A 9522-nucleotide genomic window follows, 5' to 3' on the forward strand; every position below is an offset into this window, starting at 1 on the left:
GAAGTGGTTAAAAAAAGAGAGATGAGCGTGGCCATCTCTGCTCTGGCCTCAGACTGTTCATTTCCAAATATTGAGCTGGTCCACACCAGCTCATCCTTTCGCTTTCCAATTGCACTGAGCACTGCAATCGATGTCCTCATCTCACTGAAAGGACATCTGTGTCCCTTATAGATTAAAATTTTATACTTTTAAACTCCAACACACGCACGCAGAGAGAACTTCCCTCTGCTGGCGTTCCCAAAGGCGCGAGGAGCAGCACTGCTGAGCTCTGGGCTCTGAGTCCGGGCAATGAAATTGTCTTATTTTTAACTGTCTGAGCAGCTTTCAGGCAGGAGCAAGTTAGAATCCAGATTAATTCATGCAGAACCCCATCATCATCATCATCACAATCACAATTTAGCTCCCAAGGTTGCTGTGCTTGGAATTCCAGTTATGACACGAATTCTATACATTTTCCACAGATTTAGAAATGGCCTCAATAGAACACTTAGGGCCTTATTCATTAAACAATGAGTCATTCTGGCATTCCACTCCATCTCATCCCAGTTCTTACACAACTTTTATGTACAAATTTCACTGCACTTAATGCATCTGATTGAGGAGGGTGGCAGCAGAGTTTCAGCTGGGTGTGGAAATAGATGGAACTCACTGGTTAAAAACAAAAAAAAAAGGAGGAAAAAATCCCTCTAATGGTGAAAGTTTCATCTTCCACGAGCATGTGAGAACAGGGAAGCAGAAGAAAATCTGCCATGAGCATTACTGTGAGGATTTCCTTGCTGCCCAGCAAGCCAGGAGAATAAAGTATTTCAGAATACAGCACTCGAGTATCAATTCTGGGCAGATAATTTCAGTGGTGCTCTACAAGAGGCTTAAAAGCTTCCCTTAATGTGCACTTTACAACTGTGGCAAACTAATGATGGTGCAAGACCACGAAATATTTCCCAAATCATTTCCCTAATGACCTAAAGCTTTCAGATGGGCTGGTTGTATTTTGTGTGTGTGATTTAAATGAGGATTGGGTTGAAAATTGAGGATTAAGCCAGAGCAAGAGCTGTCACCCGTCTCTCAGGAACGCACCTGTATTACAAACGGCGCAGAACGCCTACACAGCAAACATAGAACGATTTTTTGGTCAATACCGACTTAATCTAGGCAGAGCACATCAAAATACTGGGGTTTACCATTCTCTAGCAGCTGGAATACAAAGTTTTTTGGGACACACTGGTTCCCAGCCAGCAGGAGTCTGAACTGTTGTCACTGAGTCCGGGTAAACTGGGAAACGCTACAAACTGCTCTGAATTTTTTAACTGAGAGATCTCAGCACAAATAACTATTTTACCTTCTCTTTGTCCTTTCAGCCTCCTTCCTGACTGCTGGATACGTGGCTGGGATTTCTGGGTGCATGGCTGGGATTTCTGCAATTCCTGCAAAGCTGGAGCAGAACACCCTCGGAAGTCACTGCTCTTCTATCAGGTCTGATTGGGATTAGAAAAGAGTCTCAGAATTTGTTGGGAAGAAGGAAGACACAAGAGCACATGAGGCAAATGAGCTGTCCTTTCATTGGGAACCAATCCAAGACCTCATAATTCCTTGGATTTTTGCAGTTTTCTTCATTACACATGTAAACATCAATGCCTATTTTTGGTCTTTATCCCTTACAAGTCACAGTAAATTTGGAATCCACCTCACCACATTTGCTTGTGCATTATCTCCCGAGCCCTCCCCATGCCAAGAAAAGCCCAACACCCTCCACGCCCGTGGTCCATGTGGGAGAACGGGGATGGAAGTGGAGTGTGCCATCTCCTCTCCATGGATTCCCTCACCAGGCTGTTTCTGGTGCTTCACTTCATGTTAAGGGACCCAAAGCAAGGACAAAGTCTGCATTTCACTACCGCAGGACAAACACTTTCCTGGGTTGTTTCTTTTTCATTTCACATTCCAGTGGAAAACATTCCCTGAAAAACAGTTGCTATCTCCCTGGCTATCCAGGCTGAACTGAGTAAAATCTGGGAATGGAAACCAAGGAAAACAGGACACTTTTGTGCCTTCACTGCTCAAGCTGAGGGAAGCAAAACTGGCAATTAAAGGCACCGCTCGGGGTGAGCCACCTTCCTTTTTGCTTCCTCCTCTCCTCATTTACAGCTCCTGAGTTGTTCCTTTCCTCGTTGCTAAAGGTCCATAACTGTAACACTGCCACATTCTCCTGGAAATCTACTTAAATGGCATATGATGGAAGCCATATGATAGGAGCTTAATTACACAGAGGGCATATGGAAGGCATATGACATAGGGACATATGGAAGGCATATGATAGAAGGGCATCCGAGGACATATGATGGGAGTCTAATTAATTGACAATACATTCCTCTCATCAGGGGGAGAGCTGGAATGCTGTTTTGTTCAGAGGAAAAATATGCACATTGAATTATGTTCACCACTGACCATTCTCCTTTTTAATTATGATTCCCTGGGTTTTGGAGCGGGATGGATCTTTTCATTTACATCTCACAGCATAAACATAAAGTTATGTTTGACAGGATTATTACAAATAATCGCTATTTTTGAACCTCATGAAGTTTTCTTGTAGGTGTGCAGAGCAAATCTGAAATGTTACCACCAAAAAATAAGAAAAATAGAAGAGCCTGTTCTTATTTGGGATTATTCACAAAGCTGCTCCTAGAGAAGTCCCAAACAGGTTAAAAACCCCAACCCTCATGGAAAAAAAAAACCTCTGCACTGGATGGGAATCAATGCAGCTGAAAATTTGCACTTCCATCTGCGAAAAGATTTATGGGGGGGAAATAAGGTAGTGCCTGGAATGTGCCAAAAAGATTCCTCATTTTTTAACTACCTGCATGTGTTTGGGGCATGTGCCTTCCTGAAACACAGAGGCAGCGTTGTGTTACCCCAGATCCTTTCCTTGTCCTGAGGAGCTGCAGAGCTATAAACCATGGCAGTGATATCTGTAACCTCTTTGAAACCAAGATGGGATCAAATCCCACTAATCCACTTTTGGAATAACTCACAAGTGAGCCCTGAGTAACCCTCACAGCTTCTCTTTGCGTTCAGTAAACAGGGATTTGCAGATATTCAAGTCTTTAAGGGCCATTTTACCAGAAAGAAAGCATTTTTCTGGGTTATTCAGATACCCTGAAATATCATTATCATGTTCACACCTTTAGATTAACCCAGTGAAATCAACCCAGTGCCTGCTCCTTATTTTTATTCACTAACTTAACAAGTTTAGTAAGAGACGGAGCATCTTATTTCTGGGAACTCAGGAACCCTTTGCCAGAATTACTCACAGAGAGAGTGAAAAGATCTAAGTTCAGGTCCTGGGCCCTGACCAAGGGTTGTGGCCACCACCTTCACCCAGGCCCCCAGAGGACCTGAACCCTGAACGCTGCCAATATCAAAACGTTCACTTTTCTCTTCCAACTTTAGGAGAGTTTCAAGGGTTTTTCAGGTCTCCAATATTCAGGCAAATAAAACCAGAGATTTCAGGAGCACTTGGGCAAATTGGGTGTTCCCAACTCCCAGCATTTTAGACATGTAAAACACATCAGAAGTGTGGGGGTTTTCGGTCCCACAGCTTCTCCACAACGTTTGGGGTGTTCTGCAGCTCCTTCACCCAGACTGCTGTGAGGGGGAAGCAAACCAGCTCTGCTGGATGCATCAACCTCTGAAACACCCAACTTTAATGTACAAAAGCCCCTAAAAATCCCCATTTTAGCTGAGTGTATTCCCCACTGGATATTCCCTCGGAACAGCTCTCCTGAGGGCTCTGTAGATTTAGGTACTTTCACTGAAGTCCTCACAGGCTTTATCTGGAAGCATCAGCCTTGTTTAACTCCCAGTGCAGAATTAACTGAGCCAGTCAAAGACTAATGGAAAGGGGAAACAATCCAGGATATTTTTACCTTTGGAGACTTCTGGTTGCTGACCACGAAGGCAAGAACACTGAGAGGTTGCCACGGTGCTTTTTGGGAATGTTAACACTGCGCTGCTCGAGGGCTAATGAAGGAAGACAAACATCACTGGATTTGCTAAAAACTCAGTAACGCAGCACCAACAAGTAGAAAAACGCCGATGAAATGAACATTTCTATAATTCTAGAGAGGCAGAAGGAAATAAAAAGGTTTTCCAGCTCGTCTTACCTGCTCTTTCCTGTTCCACGTGTCCAGAGCAAAGAGTGCTGAGGATTTACAGTCGCTCCTCACGCCGGTGTGTGCAAGACCCAAGGAAAGCTAGGAGGTTGTACAGTTATCTCCCTTGGTGTAATTCTAAACTATACAACCTACTACCTCAACCTGGATGCATGCAGTCAAAAATTCATAATCTCAGGGGCTTCTAGTTACAAAAAAAAAAAAAAAAAAAAAAAAAAAAAGGCCTCCAAATCCTCAGTGGGATAATTTAAAGGGAATAAACTGCTGGGGGAAAGACACCAACTCCAAATTCAGCTCCCCACAATGGAAATGTGAGCAGACACAAGAAGCCAGGGTTATTCCTGCTGGATTTGGACAAGATCACAGAGGTTTTCACATGAGGTGGAATTATTTCCCTGGCCAAAAGAATGGTGTTCCCCCTCCACAGCAGATTCAGAACATACACAGACATATATATATATATTTAAGCATTTAGAGAAGGCTCAGGGTGAAATTTGTCCTGACATGTCTTTTCCTTTCTGAACACACCACGCTGACCTCGAACACGTGCCTTGGCTCCCGGATGTTTGAAGGATGATTGCGGGAGTGGGGTTAGGGAAGAGAACTGGAGAAGGGGTAGAAAGCTTGAGGTGAATTTTACCCTTGCACCAAAGGGTTCAAATTAACAAAAGTACCACCGAGCCCCCCTCAGCAGGCAGCCATGCTCCCTTCACAAGACACACGTTTTTAACTTGTGTTAATTCCCAGCCAAAGCAGCAGGATGTTATCCTTGTGACTCACTCCCGGCACCCACCAAGGTATCACTTAAAGCAGCAGGCTGCCTGTTTATTAGGGCTTTACAAACTGGGATCAGCAGCTCCAAATGTGCTGGTGGGGCTGGAGCAGGGCTGGGATGCTGCCCCTCAGGTGAATCCAGCCCCTGGCACAGCAGCTCCGTGCTGGAAGGGGATTACAAGGGAACCAAAGCCCAGGAATGAAAGCCGAGCTCTGCTGAATGCAGCATTGCTCTCTTTTCCCAGGATAAAGCAGCACTGCTGATGATGGAAAAGGCACTGCCCTGCCTTTACCTCCCAAGCCTGGCAGGAAATAAGGGAGGAAGATGGGAAACAGCATCACTGTTCAGAACTCAGCCTGCAACGGCAGGAGAACGTGGGAGAAAATGCCAAATAATCTTTCTGCAGTGTCTGAACGCCCATGACGTTGATGGTATCCCAATTTCTAATGACTCCATATTTGGTAAAGTTTACTTTGACCAAAGAGTGGAAATCCAACGTATTTTAGTTAAGAGCACAGAGCAGAGTCACTGTTAACTATTTGATTGTTAGAGCAGTGACCAAACCACAGCTCTGGATAAAGAAACACGGACTTCTGGCCCTGTACTCCGACCAGGAGCTTTGTCTAGAAGCATCCTGGACCCAACTCCTCGATGCAACATCACCATTTCTGTGCACTGAACAGCTTTTCTCTGACATGAAATGAGATTGTTTAGCTCAAGTATCTCTTATGGAAGGCAGTGAATCTGAGTGCTGAGTTAGGCTGGTGGAAAATCCCAAATCCTACCCAATCTTTGGGTCACAGAGGAGACAAATTCCCATCCAGACTTCCAAAACCAGCCTGCTTTGTATTTTGCAGCTATAAACGAACCCATTTCAGTATCACACACCTAAACCACTCGTTTTCTACAACTTATCCTTGCAAGTATTTCTCTGCATCTCCATCTCGTAACATCTAACATTCCATGATTGCAAATTTATAAATTATTACCTCTATCTGCTCAGTTTCGTGAGAAGGTGCTGTTAACACTGAGACTGACACAGGCACCCCTTGCACACCAGGTATTTATAACCAGAGCTGAGCAAAAAACCCCAAAACTCTTCAAAATTTGATCTAAAATGGAAGGTGGAGAGAGGCAGAGAGTTTTCTTTCATTTGTATCCTCAACTCAGCAAAGGTCTTTTCGTGGATAAATTACAATCATAAATTCCTTACTTTAGACTTAGGCCAAAACAACCCACATTTTTCTCAGGCTGGCCAATGCCAGTGATTCTCCACCTTTCCCTGCTGCTCTTCCATCTCCACACAGAGAGACCTCAAGAACTTTCTAAACACCAGAGCAGTTTCCATCCCAGGGTCTCACACCTAACTCACCCTCAACTTTTAGACACCTCCCCATCCCGCTGCACAAATTCTCCTGGCAAATTGGCCCCGTTTATGGCCTCAGCACTCACTACAGGTGTTTTGTTCCCTCAAAGCTTGGCCTGCTGAAAGTGTATCTGCATCCCAGAGGAACTGTAATTTCCAGCAGGAAAAAGTGCCAGGCATTCAAGTCATGCTGTCAAATGGCATATCTGCTGGTAGTAGTGACAGGAAGCGTGGAGTTTAGGAACTGAGCTCAAATATTAAAACAGGAGCAGTTTCCTTTGTGTCCCTCCGTGTCCCCTCTCCATGCCTGGGCGTGGGGAGCTCCCTGGGAGCAGAGCAGGAGGCAGGCACAGCACTTGTGACACTTCCTTGTGGTGGCACCAAGCTCCCTGTTTGTTTTCGGGTGATTTTTGTCAATTATGTCTTTACCCAATTAGCACAATCATACCTAATTACGCAATTAGGGCGAATCTGTAATCCAGTGACAATGTTCAATTACGATGCGTTATCGATGTCAGGAAGTTCCTGTTGAACAGTGGCACAGGGAGAACGTGTGGAGCTCTGTGTTCCTACTCATGGGGCCCCAGTGCCTTTTGTTTGGGACCCCTTTTAGGCCTCTTGCTGTTTCAGAATCCCAGAAATGATTTCACACTTCTGGGGACAAAAGGGAATCTCTGGCCCAGCCCAGCCCAGCCCGCCTTATTTTAAAGCAACAGTGTAATTAAAAAATTGTGTCTTTTCACTCCGTGTAACTCTCTGATTGCTGAGGGAAACGTGAATCCAGCTGCTGTCCTACCACAGGAATGACTGGATTCACATCCAGTGGATATTTATTTTCAAACAGAGAGAGAATGCCTCTGGAGCAGTTCTTGCCAGACAAATCCAGGCTTTCCAGCTCTGAAGTTACCACCTGCCTGTGTCACAGACCTCAGAAGACACCAGGTCCAAGCTTTAGTCTGGACTGGGAAGTTTTCACTCATCACTGGTTTTATTGCCTGTTCCCCTCACAGGCTTCAGGTGAGAGAAAAATTCACAAATCTCCTTCCCCTACCCGCATTTCCTCTTGAATTTTCCCAGGAGTGAGAATCCCAACCCAGAGCTGATTTTTGAGAACAGCCTGGCTGGAATACCCCATTCTTCTCAAACACACTTCAGTGTAAAGCAGCACTTCAGCCACACAGAAAAGCAGGGGCTCTGAGGGCAGAATATTCCCAAATGCTGACATAAAACAGTGCCTCATGCATTAATCCCCTGCACTAAATCACATTTTATATGCATTTACAGACCCACTGCCTTTGAACAGGATTCCAGCAATGGACACCTGCTACAGATGGTCAAGAAAGCTGAATTTTGTCTTATTACTATCAGGAAAATCATCAGCTGAGGTTTGGCTCCGCATCTTTCAGGCTGTGAAGGATGCAGAAGAAGGAAGAACCCACCTTCCCTTTCAGATCCCAGGCAGGGCTTGCCAAGGAGGGGGTGGGAAAGCAGAAAATACTCCGAAGCAAATGTGTTTCCTTAAGTCATTGAGCAAAAAATAAATACAAAACCCACAAATGACATCGTTCCAGTTGGAGGGCTGAAATCCTGTTTGCCAAATTTCAGCCTGGAGTGATCTTTTCTTTTTTTTTTTTTTTTTTCCAGCTGATTTTCATAAACCTCAGACGGGGGGGGTTTCACACTGGAAATGCTGACGTGATTCCTGCTGGTCATCTCACCCCATCAGCTTTATTTGGTGAAACTTCATCAGAAGTTGGTTGTAATGAGGAACCTCAAGAGGTTCAAAGGTTTACTCCAGCTCAGAGAGCTCTCCTAGAAGTCTGGCAAACACACTAAGAAGGGCTGCAAGCCCAAGAGGCTGCAAAGTAGGGAAAGAAGCCTCATCTGGGCTCAGCTGAAATCCAGAGCAAGTAAATATTTTGAAAGCACTCCAGAATTCTTCAACACATTACAAAAACCGTGCCTCAACTTTTAGCAGGGTTGCAGCAATCTGAAGGTTTGCTCAATATTCCATTTCAATCTCTGGGCCTTTCTAGGGGAAAGGTGACCGGGCTCTCGCTCCTGAACCAAAAGGGGCTTTTGAGAGGAGCTGGAGCATCAGCTCAGGGTGACACAACACAATCTGAGCACCCTGTGCTGGCCCTAAGGGGGGAAGGTGGCACAAGCGTTAAGTGCTGATGACTCTAAATGACCCCAAAACATTCTGGGGGGGATTTTTTGGCTTATTCCAGGCCTGCTCTGTGACTGAGACCCTGCACAGCACAACTCAGACCCGGAGCCAAGGCTGGTTTCACACCTGCACCCTGAAAAACGAAGGAACTGACAGGTGATGGCCCGGAAGCTGAAGCAAAACCTGGTGGATTGGTGAGGCTGGATCTCACCATGAACCTGCACAAGCACAACCAAAGGCTCCCCAGCCCAGCTGGAGCACTTCCAGCTCAGGGAATGCCACCCCTGCAGTGCTCCCAGAGTCACGGAGCCTGCCTGGCTCAAGGGCAGGTGTCCCAGTCTTGGATCCCTCCCCTAAAAACATCCTCTCCTTATTTCCTCTCTTATTTTCTCCCTTACTGATTAGAAGCAAATAAACAAAAAGAGATGGAGGGGGGAGGAAAAAAATCAGATTACTGAAATACACAGAATACTGAAATTTATCTGCCTTTTAAGAGTTTAACCAGATTTGATTATCTGAATAAGAGTATTTGGATACGGTTCAAATTCCAGGGTACACAATTCCATTCTGCTTATCACGAATCCCATTTGCCACTGCATATGGCTGTTCTAATTACCCGAGTGCTATTGTGTGCTCCTCTGCTGACAAGGGCTCCCTGTGCTCCTCACCAGGCTGGGAAAGGAAGCAACAAACAAATAAATTCCCTTTTCATCCCCCAGTGGGGACCACGGGACATCTTCGTGTGCAGGAGACCTCGCAGGTGCTCTCAGTCAGCAACAGGAGTGAGACGTGGTCACCATATTTTGAGGGAGAAAAAGCAGATTTACCAAATATTAAAAAGAGGAGGAGGTTTGGGAAAGCTTTGCTTCCTCAGAGAAAGAACTTCTGCTGCTTTCAACTCTAACTCTGCCCGAAGGAAACACAAGCACAGCAATGCCTCCCCAGATGCAGCCACACAGGAGAGGATTTTATTTTTTACCTCTAAAGCAGCCACTCTGCCCACTGCCAGAGAAAGGGGCTGCATTTTAATCAAGGCCCCGATTTT

This window comes from Corvus cornix, chromosome 24 (genome assembly GCF_000738735.6).
Source record: "Corvus cornix cornix isolate S_Up_H32 chromosome 24, ASM73873v5, whole genome shotgun sequence".
In the NCBI taxonomy this organism is placed as follows: Eukaryota; Metazoa; Chordata; class Aves; order Passeriformes; family Corvidae; genus Corvus; species Corvus cornix.